A 13,443-nucleotide genomic window follows, 5' to 3' on the forward strand; every position below is an offset into this window, starting at 1 on the left:
AACAGCTATCAATCGAGTATTGGAATGGCTCCTTTTGAAGCTTTATACGGAAGAAAATGTCGATCTCCTTTGTACTGGGATGATATTTCAGAAGTACCTGACACTGGCCCTGATATGATACGTGATCTGACTGATCAAGTGAAGCTTATTCAGACAAGAATGAAGACAGCTCAAGATAGACAAGCGAAATATGCTAACATTCGACGTCGACCTTTGTCTTTTGATCAGGGGGATTGAGTATTCCTGAAGATTTCTCCTTTCAGAGGTACAGTCAGATTTGGCAAGCGAGGGAAGTTGTCTCCACGCTACATTGGTCCGTATGAAATTCTGGAGAAAATAGGCAATCTTGCCTATCGATTAGCTCTTCCTCCGGCGTTATCTGGAATACATGATGTCTTTCATGTATCAATGCTTCGAAAGTATCTTTCTGATGAATCTCATGTACTTCAATCTGATGAAGCTGAACTTGACGAGACTTTGAGTTATTTTGAAAAGCCGATTCAGATTCTTGATCGTAAAGAGAAGCAACTTCGTACGAAGACTATTCCGCTTGTGAAGGTTCAGTGGAGTCATCATGGTATTACAGAAGCGACTTGGGAGACTGAATCAGATATGAGACAACGATTTCCAGAGTTATTTTCTTGATGTGAGTCTCCTTTAGTTTTCTTTTATCTGATATCTGTGATATGATTTGTTGATATTACTAAGATTTCGAGGACGAAATCGAGTCTTAGTGGGGGAGAATTGTAACGCCCGGAATTATTTAATTTTAATCCGAGAATAATTAATTTGGGAATATTTGGAGTTTTGATTTAAATTCTAATATTCTTAAATTGATTAGGATTGAATTTGAATGAATTGAGTAATTGAGGACTGAATTGCAATTTTTGAACTCTTGAGGGGCTAAAGTGCAAATTGCATTTAACTTATCAGAATTGAAGTTGTTACTCAGCATGTGCACGTGTCATTGGAAGCAATTTCATCAGATTCTTCAGCCAAGGAAAGAAGGAAAACCGAGAGCAAATGTCAAGAGAATTTCCAATTCATTTCTTTGTCTTCAAATCTTCATATCTTGGGCTACGATTATCCGATTTCGATTCCGAAAGATGTTTTGGAATCCTCTCGCCAAGACCTTCGATTTGATGTAAGTATCTTCTTTGTTCATCAAGGTTTGGGATTTCGAAAATGGCAGATATCAGATGTTGGTTTTGATTTGGTGTTGTTGAGCTTCTTGCTTTGTTAATCTTGAAGTTTAATTGAAGTGATTTGATATTGTTTTTGGCTTTGGAAGTTGCTGAACTATTAGATAATGGTTCCTTGTTTGTTATTCTATTGTCTCAGTGCATAAACAGGGCAACTCAACTCAAGAACGTCGACTTCGAAACCGATAGAAGATTGAACAAGGTTGGTAGAGTTTTCTTTGGAATTCTTGTTGAAGTTTGGGGTTGATCTTGAGCAGATTTTGAGTTATGCTTGGTGTGTGATCTTGTACAGATTTTGACAAGTTTGAAGACCTTCTAGACATCACATTTGAAAGGTAAAAGTGGACTACAATTTGATTGGGATTACAACTCGAGATGGTTTGTATCGAGTTCCCTCAATTCACATACTTGTTTGTTTAAGTGCTCTTATGTGCTTTCTTTTGATTACTTGAATAAGTTCTTGATATAATGAATGCCCTGATTATGTTACATGTTGCATTCATCTTGATGACTTATTCCTTTGAGTTTGAAATGAACGGACACGTTCGAATAGACGATTTGAGGGATTGTATATGTATGGTCTGGGTGGTTGTTTGAGCCTAGCGTCTGAGCTACATATATAATGGCTTCAAAGTCTAGAGGAGCAAGATAGTAGCCCCACCTCGATAGGGTGTGTCGGTGGATTAGCTATGATATCTTCTTCTCGGGATCCCAATTGATGAATGATGAAAAGAACCTTGTTTTGAAAGCATGCATTGTATTATTTTCTATATCATGATTGTGATATTGATTATGCATGTTTAGTTGCTTTTACTGGGAAATATATTTCTCACCGGAGTTATCCGGCTATTGTTTTGTTGTATGTGTCATTGCAATAGGAGGAAGTGGAACCGGGCAAAGGCGGACTTAAAGAACAAGGGATGAAATCGATATAGCGTGAGGATCCGAGTTAGGAGTTATGTGTGCTGTCATGAAGTTTAATGAGTCTTAATCATGATCATGTTTAAATATACTTGTACAAGACTTGTAGATGATCTAGTTAAGGTCTTGTTGTTGTATTTAGAACTTGAGAAATGATGTAACTACTTGATTCCATCAGGATGTATCTTGATTTTGATATATGACAATGATCTTGCATGTTTATGATATTATGTTGATGTAGTAAAGCTTTGGATTGGTTTATTACTAGCATTGAAAGCATGTTGGAATGCATGGTAGTTGTTATGCTTGATTTCATCATGTCTAGACTTTGGTAGGAATTGATCTTGAACCAAATATGTGCATGATGGAGTATTTGACAGCAACAGGGAAATGTAATTTTTTTCTGCAGCATTGGCTGGCGCACGGGCGAGCCCCTGCTCGCGCGCGCGCGAGCCAAGTCGCGACCTTCGAATTTGGAGGCCGGCGCGCGAGCCAAGTCGCGACCTTCGAATTTGGAGGCCGGCGCGCGCGCGAGAAGACCTGCCGCGCGTGCGCCGTGTAATATGTTAGGAAAAAATTTTTTTTTTTTATTTTTATTCTTTTGTTTAGACTTTGATTATTGTCTAACATGGTTTAATAATGATTAATGAGATTAATGAGAGATTAGAACTCGGGTCATCACAACCGGGAATGTGTCCAAATATTTAGGATTGAACCGAGATTTTCCCCCCGTATGAGATTAAAGTTCGCCAGCAATTATAATCACAAATCTCATTCTTAGATATAGAGTTGTTCATCGGTCGGTTCAGTTTTAATTTGTCAAATTTTGGTTCGGTTTTCAGTTAATGAAATATGTAATCCGAAGTCGAACCATTTTACTTCGGTTCGGTTTTATACTATAATGGACCGGTTTTATACGGTCCGATCTCGTCGGTTTGATCAATAATACATATCACAATAAAAAGAACATAAATTTCATTCATCATGTAAAAGTAACCAGCAACAAAAAATCTAAAAGTCAAACAGCTTATTCAAACAATTAATAAAACGTTTAGAATTTTGAGAATATGAAAATCTGGACGCTTACAAATCTAACGAAATGGATGATACGTACAATCTAAAGATAAAATTCATTTAGCATTATAATAACTTTTTCTTGATGCAAGAACCTGGTAATTGTGGTCCATTTCAAAAAAAAAACATTTATGAAGGACAAAATCTATCTATAAAATAAAATAGCAGAAAAACACATCAGCAAGATTTAAAATTGTTATGCCCAATTCTCAAGGTTTACAACAAACACCATACATTCAGAAATGATAACCAGGAAAAAAAAATCTTGAAAGATATCGAGCAGATTTCCTAAGCAGTAAACACTACACTGAAAATTGATTTTTTTTTTCAAAAATCTTCCTCAAAAACAGAAGAATCAAATAAAAGGAACTCTTGACTTTTTAATTTAGTCAAAGGGTCTCATTAAGGGTAGTTTGGTCTTTTTTTTGAAAAAAAAATAAATTATATGAAACTCACATCCACTTTCTCCTCTCTCTCTCTCCTCTCCTCTCCTCTCCTCTCTCTCTCTCTCTCTCTCTCTCTCTCTCTCTCTCTCTCTCTCTCTCCTCTCCTCTCCTCTCCTCTCCTCTCTCTCTCTCTCTCTCTCTCTCTCTCTCTCTCTCTCTCTCTCTCTCTCTCTATATCTCTATCTCTATCTCTATCTCTCTCTCCTCTCTCCTTTCTCTCTCCTCTCCAGGATTCGAACTCTGCCCTCTCTCTCCTCTCCTGGAGGATTCGAACTCTGCTCTCCTCTCCTCTCTTGGATTCTGACCATTAAGCCATCAATATTTTTAATAATAATACTAAACAATAAAATATATATACAATGATTTGGGGGTGGACCAAGCCTGGGTTGGGTCGACCAAGCAAGAAGCATGGTCGACCCAACTAAGCAAGAAGCATGGTTGGGTCGACCATGCTTCTTGTTGGGTCGACCCAGCACAGGTCGACCCAAGTTTGGGTTGACCTGCTGCTAGTTGGGTCGACCCAGCATGGTCGACCAGGTCGACCGCCTCCTGGGTCTAAAAAAAAAAATAAGAAAAAGAAAAAAAAAGAGAAAAGAAGAATGGAAAAAGCAGGAGAGAGAAAATAATATATTTTTATTTGAGGTCTATCTATTGAATTAAAAACAAGACCATGTCCATATCCCCCATTTTCCCGTCTATGACCCGTCTAATTTACGGTCGGTTCGGTTATTTCGGTTTTTTATACATAAACCGAAATCAAACCAGGAATCGAAAATTTCAGTTTTTATATCCAAAATCAAACCGAAAAACCGACCCAAAAAAACCAAAATTTTAATTTCGATCGGTTTTTTTTTTCCGGTTATATCCGAATAATGAACAACCCTACTTAGGTAGTGTTTGCAACCTCTAAAAATAAGTGATTATGGAGATTTTCTTCACAATCACTTATTTTTAGAGGTTCCAAATTAAACATTTAATTAGATATATACGAGTAAAAGCATAAGAAAATATTTAATTTCACATTAAAAAATAACAAATTTATTTTTCTACTACAAAAAATTTGAATGATGATAAAGTTTTGCATTATCAAATTTGAGTATTGCCTCAACTTTGTTTTTTAGAGTGACTAATACTATGGGTATTTTGGGCAATTACAAGAAAAAAAAAACAATGGTGGAAAAAAATTATTTGAATCTAATTAAACTATTAAGTGCCATTAATTATTTTATTTTTTTTTAAAAAAATCAATGATGAGAAGAAAATTTTATTATTATAAATATATGTGTATAAAGTATTCTAGCATCTGCTTTTTACTTATAAATTATTTTTGGATTTTTTATGTATAACTCTTATATTTAGTTATTATTATTATTATTATTATGAGCATTATTGGTGATAAATTTTTGTACGAAAAATGCAGAGACATGAGATATATATATATAAATTAAAATGTATGAAAAAACACTTTTGATTATGATAAAATAATATTAAGCTACTAATAAAGAAAAACAAAATAATAAAAAAAGTAATTATTTTCGTTTGAAAATTATCATATTAAAACACATAATGATCTATATGTAAATTGTAATAATTTTTTTGTTTTAAGTAGAGGCTTGAGATAAATTAATATGCATAAAAAGCTCTTGTGATAATGATAATATAACATTAAGGTACTAATAAAAATAAATTAAAAAGAGGGCATTTATTTCAGTTTGAAATTATCATATTAAAATACATAACGAGCTATATATGAATTGTATAGTTACGAAGGTAATTGATAAGTGCATTTTGTATGCATTATTTTGTGATATTTTTGTGTCTAGTTTGCATTCATTCATTTTGTCTCGTTTGTGTTTTTATGTATTTTATTTATTATTTTATGCATGTGTGTGTATTTCACTCTCCTCGGTTTATTTGTAGGAAAAAGCACAAGGAATCGATTTAGAGCTAATGTGCTTGGATGATGCGCAAATTGAGATTGAAGTTGAGATGTTGCGTTGTTGGTGAAGGAGCAGGTGCTATCGCGCAAACAATGATGGGAGCCGTGCGAGATGCAGCGCTAACGCGCAAGAGCAAGCAAGGGAACAGCGCTAGTAATTGCGAAATCGCGCCGCATGGAGGAAAAATGACCGCGCAAGAAGTAGCGCAATCGCACATGATTTCTGGAGCTGCGCATGAAGAAAAATAGAACGCGCGCGCGCGAGCGCAGAAGAGAATTCCAGAAACTTGATATTGAAGGCTCGCGCGGGCGAGCAGCTATCTCGCGCACGCGCGAGAGGATGTTGCAGCCTCTGTTTTATTACACTGCGCGTGAGACCTCTACCGAGCGCACGCGCGTGTTCGGGAGCTTGTTATATTCGAGAATTTCTAGGTCGAGAAGGATTCTAATTGGCGCGGACCCTATAAATAGAAGTTTTATGATCTTTTTGGGGACTTTTTGTCTTTGGATTTTTGCACGCAGTCAACGTTGGTGGCGGCTACTGCTTGGGAGAGAAGATTTCTTCTTCTTTTCTTATTTTCTTTTGATTATTCATGATTAAAAAACTTGTTTAAATCATGAGTTTATTTGTTGAGTAATTTTTCTTCGATCAAGACCACGTGATTGGGCTAGACAATTTGTGTAGAAAACTTGATTTGTTTATTCGAGAATTTTCAGACTTGATTTTATTTTATTGATTATCGAATTTATATTTGTCTTGTGAATTTCCTGACCAGTTATTTGCTTGCATGTTAATTGATTCCAAGTCGACAGAGGAGGTTTCGATTTTGATCACTTCGATATTCAACATATTGTAAAACCAACTAGAAATAGAATTTGGTTTTCTTATGTGGTTTGGGTGTAAACTGAATTTTCACAGTTTGTCATGCATTCAAATTTGATTAGAATTACGAAATATTAATCCGTCAATATTTGAATAGGTTTGATTGTTCTAAAAATAGTCCTTTGAATAATCTAGGAAAATTCCCGTGAATTAAGATTAAGTCTGAGTCTTAAATCGACTATTTGTTACATGAATTGTCTGGTACCTACGTAAGTCCTTGATCTAACTTTTCTCATATTTGATTTTAATCCAAATCTCTGTTGCATTTTTAGTTGATTTAATTTTATTTGCAATTTTATTTAATAATTTAAAATCTAAAATCTCTTTTATTGATTTGTCTATATTAAGTGGGAATAAATATATTTTGGTATTTACATAATACAGTCTATGTGGGTTCGACATTCGAATTTTATTCACTATCTATAATTTGACCTGGTTCGCTTGCCAATTGATTTTAATCATACCGATTTAGCCGTTCAAGTTTTTGGCGCCGTTGCCGGGGACTGTTTGTGATATTAGAATTTTTGTTTCTCTTGAGATTAGACATTATTTTAATTTATTTTATTAAATTCTGAACTCCTCTATTTTCTTTGAAAATTTCAGGTGCTAGGAGAGATGACGGACAACCGTTCTGTTCTTGATTTAATCCGTCCATCAACTGAAGGCTATGGATCTAGCATCGTTCGCCCCGCTGTTGAGGCGAACAATTTTGAGCTCAAACCCTCTACTATTCAGATGATCCAACTTCAAGCACGGTTTGGAGGCTCCTTTGTTGAGGATCCTTACGCTCATCTGGAGCGATTCCTGTCGATCTGCGACACCTTCAAGTTTAATGGGGTAACATCTAATGCAGTGAGACTACGGTTATTTCCCTTCTCTCTGCAATGCGAAGCTTTAGAGTGGCTTGATGATCTGTCTGCGAGTTCTATCACTACATGGACCCAATTTGTTCAAACTTTTTTAAACAAGTATTTCCTTCCTACGAAAATGGTGAAGTTATTCTCAGATATTATTTCTAGGGATGGCAATGGACCCGCCCCGCATCAAACCCGCCCCGGCGGGGCGGGTCTAGACTCGCCTAAGCGGGTCCACAAGCGGGTCCGGGGCGGGTCTCGGGTTTAGCCAAACCCGCCCCGGACCCGCCCCGCCAAAGTATTCTATATATATAAATTTAAAATATTCAATGTATATATATAAATATAATATATATATATATATATATATATGTAATATTAATAATATATAATTATACTAAATAATTAATATTTTATCCATAATTTGAATGTATAATATTATTGGATTGAAATGAATTTATTTTATTATGATATGTTTAGTATAAAAATATATCATTATAATGTTTTTAGCTAATAAATATTAATTAATTACAAGTTAATAAAGTTAAACTTGTGAGAATAATTTTTTTTTTGTCTTAAATATTATAAATCTATATTTGAAATTAAATTTAATGATATTTGTTAATTTTTAAACTTTTTATTTTTTTATTTTAATAAATTTAAAATTATTTAATTTATGGCGGGTCCAACGGGTCTAACCCGGATTGGACCCGCCGGGTTCGCAGGGATGGGCGGGGCGGGTCCAAAGAGATGCGGGGCGGGTCCCGGGTTTAGTCAAACCCGCCCCAGACCAGTCCCGTTGCCATCCCTAATTATTTCATTCAAACAGAAGGAGGATGAAACTCTTCATGCGGCTTGGGCCCGATTTAAGAAGCTGTTGAGGATGTGTCCTCAACATAATCTCACACAAAGCCAGCAGACTCAGACGTTCTACAATGGAGCCGATCAGTCGGTTCGATCTATGCTGGATGCTGCGGCTAATGGATTTTTGTTCAGGAAAACGCCAGCTGACGCCTGAGAGATAATTGGAAACATGGCTGAAAGTAATATAGAATGACCAGATGTGAAGAAGAAGAAGAAGAAGAAGAAGAAGGCTGGAATTCTAGAGGTTGATGCTTTAATGGCCCTGAATGCAAATATTGACGCTCTGACACACCAAGTGGCACTCATGAAAGTAGCGCCAGTGAATCACGCACAAGGGAATCTGCAAGAAGAGCAACAGTTGTTTGAAGTTGAAGCGGCTAATTTTGCAGAAAATCAAGGACGACATGCGTACAACTCCTACAGCAACTATAATCAGAACTGGCAGCCCAAGCAAGAGGAGAAAAAGCCGAGCTTTGAGGAGATCATGATGAAATACGTTGCAGGAACTGAGACTCGGTTACATAATCAGGAAAGTATGCTGCAGAAGTTAGAAATTCAGATGAGTCAGATCGCAACCCAATTATCAACTTGTCTTGCTGGAACTTTACCGAGTAACATTGAACCAAATCCCAGAGGCATGAATGCTAGCATGGTCGTGACTCGAGCACAGTCTGACGAGCAAATGGACAAAGAGAAGATGATGGAAGAGCCGAAAATTGCATAAGTTAAGGAGGATGCGCGTGCTGAAAATTCCTCAACGGCAGGTAAGAAAGGTAAAACTTCAAAATTTGAAGTTAATAATGATGTTGATATTTCTACTTTACCTTTCTCTCATAGAGCTAAGCAACTGTTATTTGATTCTCAATTTAAAAAGTTTCTTGAAATTTTCAAGAAACTACATAATAACATATCTTTTGCAGATGCTTTAGCTCAGATGCCGAATAATGCAAAATTTCTGAAGGACTTGCTGAAGAATAAAAAAAGCTGAATGATCTGACGCAGGTTACACTGAATGAAGAGTGCTCGGTAGTGCTGAAAAATATGCTTCCACCAAAATCTCAGGATCCAGAGAGTTTTTCTATACCCTGCCAAATTGGAAGTTTATCATTTGCAAATGTTTTGTGTGATTTAGGGTCGAGCATAAATCTGATGCCTTATATACTTGCTAAAAAATTAGGCATAGAAAATATTGAACATGTCTCTATTTCTCTCAAATTTGCTGATGGATCTATTAAATATCCGAGAGAAATAGTAGAGAATGTCCTAGTCAAGATAGACAAGTTGATTTATCTTGTAGATTTTGTTATTATTGACATGGATGAGGGTTGTGAGGTGCCTATGATTTTAGGACGTCCTTTTCTTGCTGCTAGTAGAGCGTTAGTTGATGTTGAGAAGGGAGAGTTAATACTGAGACTGAATAATGAGCAAGTGATTTTTAATATGCTTAAGTAGGCTACTGAGAGCCCAACTTTAAAATCTTGCTCTACTGTCAAATTTATCGATGTGATTCATGACTATGGTGATGAATGTCTGCAGGTTCAGCTTTCCGCAGGAATTAGTCCATTGCAAAATTTCTATAGAGTTGAAGCATGCAAGTGCAGGACTGATCTGGGTTTTTTAGAGATGGTGGATAAACCACCGTGAATGTCGCCACTTAAGAGGGATATAGCCGGGCTATAGACTATAAATTTAGCGCTGGCTGAGAGACAACCCAGTGTTCTTTACTTTGCCTTTTAATTTCTTTTTGCGTATTTTTAGTTTTATATTTATTTGATTTTTGTTTCTTTCCCATGCCAGTTGGTCATGCCTGCCAATATATCTAGACTGATGCTACCGTACCCAACGAAAACCGTCAAGAAGGAAGAGGATGAATCAAAAACCAGGGGAGTGTTATTGTTATTTTCATTGTGTTTTTGTTCGTCTTTGCATTTGTGTGTTTGTTTGCATTCTGTTCATTGTTTCTGAAGCATTGAGGGCAATGCTTTGGATAAGTATGGGGGGTAGACTAGTTTATTGCATTGGTTGTTGTGTTTTTGTTGCATTAGTAATGTTTTGTGTTTGTTTGCATCTAGTTTTTTTTTGTTGTTGTTTGTGTTTTCTTGCATGAGTAGGATGAGTCATGGTAGCCTATGATGATGAAGTTGATTTGGAAAAAATTGGACTTTTAAAAAATAATTTTTGCTCTTGACTTGACATGAGAAACTGTAGGTTGAACCGTGAATATTTATAAGCACTTGTGTTAGAACAGTGGAGTGTAACAAAATATTTGATGAAGTTTCTGTCTGTTTGACAATTTCACGACAATAGGTGATTTGTGGATCTTGATTGTGTTCTATGCATTTTGATGAGGCTCTAGTTTACACTTATGATCTTGGACGCACCTAGGAAAAAAAAATTTACAACTCTATCCGGGCTTTGAAAGGATTGAAATCCTAAAAAGTATTCGGATCAAATGGGGTTGATGCTCCATCCGGGCTATAGACGAGGGGATTAGAAAGAATAAAAAAAATTTGTATCCTATCCAGTTATAGCTAAGTCAACGGGTAATTATTGGGGATAAAGCAATACCGGGTGTAAAATTCGGAGGTGTGTAATTCATTATCTCAAGGGAGGTGAGTTTTTGTCTAGAGATCATTAGAAGAAATGGACACTTGAAGAGTGAAACTTACACTAATTTGTCATAGGTTGCTAAGTAGTTTTGAAACGAATTCGGTCCGAGTTGTATGAAACTGGAATGACATTTCACACACACACGTTCACGTTAAACCAAAGGTGTATTATGAAAAGTTGAGAGCGTGCAAGATTTTGTTTTGTGATTGAACTTCTCGGAGGTTGTGCACTCTCATGAATTGTCCTTACTTATGTTTTTGTGTGCATATTGTTTTTGCATGTCTTGCTCGAGGGCAAGCAAGATTTAAGTATGAGGATGTTGATAAGTGCATTTTGTATGAATTATTTTGTGATATTTTTGTGTCTAGTTTGCATTCATTCATTTTGTCTCATTTGTGTTTTTGTGTAATTTATTTATTATTTTATGCATGCGTGTGTATTTCACTCTTCTCGGTTTATTTGTAAAAAAGCACAAGGAATCGATTTAGAGCTAGTGTGCTTGGATGATGCACAAATTGAGATTGAAGTTGAGATGTTGCGCTGTTGGTGAAGGAGCAGGTGCTATCGCGCAAACAATGATGGGAGCCGCGCGAGATGCAGCGCTAACGCGAAAGAGCAAGCAAGGGAACATCGCAAGTAATTGCGCAATCGCGCTGCATGGAGGAAAAGAACCGCGCAAGAAGTAGCGCAATCGCGCATGATTTCTGGAGCTGCGCATGGAGAAAATTAGAACGCGTGCGCGCGAGCTTTACACCTCGCGCGAACGCAGAAAAGAATTCCAGAAACTTGATATTGAAAGCTCGCGCAGGCGAGCAGCTATCTTGCGCGCACGCGAGAGGATGTTGCAGTCTCTGTTTTATTACACTGCGCGCGCGCGAGACCTCTACCGAGCGCACGCGCGTGTTCGGGAGCTTGTTATGTTCGAGAATTTCTAGGTCGAGAAGGATTCTAATTGGCGCGGACCCTATAAATAGAAGTTTTATGATCTTTTTGGAGACTTTTTGTCTTTGGATTTTTGCACGCAATCAACGTGGGAGGTGGCTACTACTTGGGAGAGAAGATTTCTTTTTCTTTTTAATTATTATTCATGATTAAAAACCTTGTTTAAATCATGATTGTATTTGTTGAGTAATTTTTCTTAGATAAAGGCCACGTGATTGAGCTAGACAATTTGTGTAGAAAACTAGATTTGTTTATTCGAGAATTTTCAGACTTGATTTTATTTTATTGATTATCGAATTTATATTTGTCTTGTGAATTTCCTGGCCAGTTATTTGCTTGCATGTTAATTGATTCCAAGTCGACAGAGGAGGTTTTGATTTTAATCACTTCGATATTCAACATATTGTAAAACCAACTAGAAATAGAATTTGGTTTCCTTATGCGGTTTGGGTGTAAACTGAATTTTCACAGTTCGTCATGCTTTCAAATTTGATTAGAATTACGAAATATTAATCCGTCAATATTTGAATAAGTTTGATTGTTCTAGAAATATTCCTTTGAATAATCTAGGAAAATTCCCGTGAATTAAGATTAAGTCTGAGTCCTAAATCGACTACTTGTTACATGAATTGTCTGGTACCTACGTGAGTCCTTGATCGAACTTTTTCCATATTTGATTTTAATCCAAATCTCTGCTGCGTTTTTAGTTGATTTAATTTTATTTGCAATTTTATTTAATAATTTAAAATCTAAAATCTTTTTTATTGATTTGTCTATATTAAGTTGAAATAAATATATTTTGGTATTTACATAATACAGTCCCTGTGGGTTCGACATTCGAATTTTATTCACTATCTATAATTTTCCTGGTTCGCTTGCTAGTTGATTTTATACCGATTTAGCCGGTCAGTAATAAATACACATAAATTTTTTTTTGCTATCATAATCATAATAAAAATAACTAAATGTTTTAGAAATTTTTAGTCATTTTTAAAATATGTTCTTAAGATAATTAGAGAATTCTCATAAATGTAATTATAAATTATTTTAATATATTTTAATAAAAAATAAAATATGTCATCACAAATCAAGCTCAATATTTTCTGTCATAGAAAAAAAAACATTAACAATGGGTTTTGCTGAGATTTAGCGCATTTCATTTTTATATATATATATTAATTAATATTAGTATTTTACTGAATTGTTTTACTACCGTCTATTACCTCATTACAAATCAAAATAAATTATTTCCGTCATAAAAAGAAAATTAAAATTTATATCGGATTTTTCTGTGATTTAACCTATTTCATTATATATTTTTACGATAAGTATTTTATTGAAATTTTTACCATTACTACTACTATTACTGATTATTAATTAATAATTAACATATTTGATGTAAAATTATAGTTATAATCATTACAATTTAAACATGATTTTAAAAATGGATAGGTATGACTAATAATGAAATGTTTATAATTAAAAAATTGTTATAAGTCATCTGGATTACGTACATTTAATGTTTAATTTTTAATTGGTAAAAGAAAAAACAACAACAACAAAACACTAATTTAATACGATGAATTTAGAATGAGAATTATAATAATAATTAAAACTATTGATTAACATGAAATAATTCTTAATGAAACTAGCATTATAGATGATGATAATATAAACTATTGATTAAATAAAATAATATATTTTAAAA

The 13,443-nt window shown here is 35.1% G+C and overlaps 1 long non-coding RNA gene across 1 annotated transcript; it reads left to right on the forward strand.

Annotated features, from left to right (window-relative positions):
• Window positions 1-987: 987 nt before the first annotated feature.
• LOC140879593 (uncharacterized) lies at window positions 988-2,177 on the forward strand. The gene is made up of 4 exons (XR_012149466.1): window positions 988-1,144; window positions 1,342-1,404; window positions 1,495-1,537; window positions 2,081-2,177. It is a non-coding gene; the product is annotated as an uncharacterized lncRNA (long non-coding RNA).
• Window positions 2,178-13,443: the final 11,266 nt, after the last annotated feature.

The sequence above is a fragment of the Henckelia pumila genome, chromosome 2 (assembly GCF_033568475.1).
Source record: "Henckelia pumila isolate YLH828 chromosome 2, ASM3356847v2, whole genome shotgun sequence".
Taxonomy (NCBI): Eukaryota; Viridiplantae; Streptophyta; class Magnoliopsida; order Lamiales; family Gesneriaceae; genus Henckelia; species Henckelia pumila.